Below are 658 nucleotides of genomic sequence, written 5' to 3'. Positions count from 1 at the left end.
GCAAACAACTTCGAAGTTAAACCTTCGCTGTTGCAGGCTGTGCAACAGAACCAATTCTCTGGAAATCTTACCGAAGATCCAAACCTTCATTTATCCGTATTTGTCCAATACGCCGATACTGTTAAAGCTAATGGTGTCACTTCAGAGGCAATTCGACTTCGTCTTTTTCCTTTCTCATTAAGAGATAGCGCTAGAAGATGGCTTCAATCTCTCCCTTCCAACTCAGTCACCACCTGGAACGAGTTGAAGAAAGTTTTTCTTGCCCGATATTTTCCGCCAAGCAAAACAGCTATGTTAAGAGCCCAGATAAACGGATTTAAACAGAAAGACAACGAGTCTCTTTTCGAAGCATGGGAAAGATACAAAGACATGATGAGACTTTGCCCACACCATGGTTTGGAAGACTGGTTAGTAATTCACACATTTTATAATGGTCTCTTATACAACACAAGGTTAACAATAGACGCCGCTGCAGGTGGTGCGCTAATGAACAAACCTTATGCTGATGCCTACCAGCTTATCGAGAGCATGGCCCAAAACCACTATCAGTGGGGAACCGAACGAACAACGGTGGAAAAACCTCAAACGAAAACTGGCATGTACGAGATAAGTAACCTTGACCACGTTAATGCAAAAGTGGATGCTTTGGTCCAAAAAT

The 658-nt window shown here is 42.7% G+C and overlaps 1 pseudogene; it reads right to left on the bottom strand.

Annotated features, from left to right (window-relative positions):
- Positions 1-298: 298 nt before the first annotated feature.
- On the bottom strand, positions 299-398 carry LOC127109201 (uncharacterized; annotated as a pseudogene).
- Between the last annotated feature and the right edge of the window lie 260 nt (positions 399-658).

Source organism: Lathyrus oleraceus, chromosome 7 (genome assembly GCF_024323335.1).
Source record: "Lathyrus oleraceus cultivar Zhongwan6 chromosome 7, CAAS_Psat_ZW6_1.0, whole genome shotgun sequence".
In the NCBI taxonomy this organism is placed as follows: Eukaryota; Viridiplantae; Streptophyta; class Magnoliopsida; order Fabales; family Fabaceae; genus Lathyrus; species Lathyrus oleraceus.
This window is presented reverse-complemented; position numbering and strand designations above follow the sequence as displayed.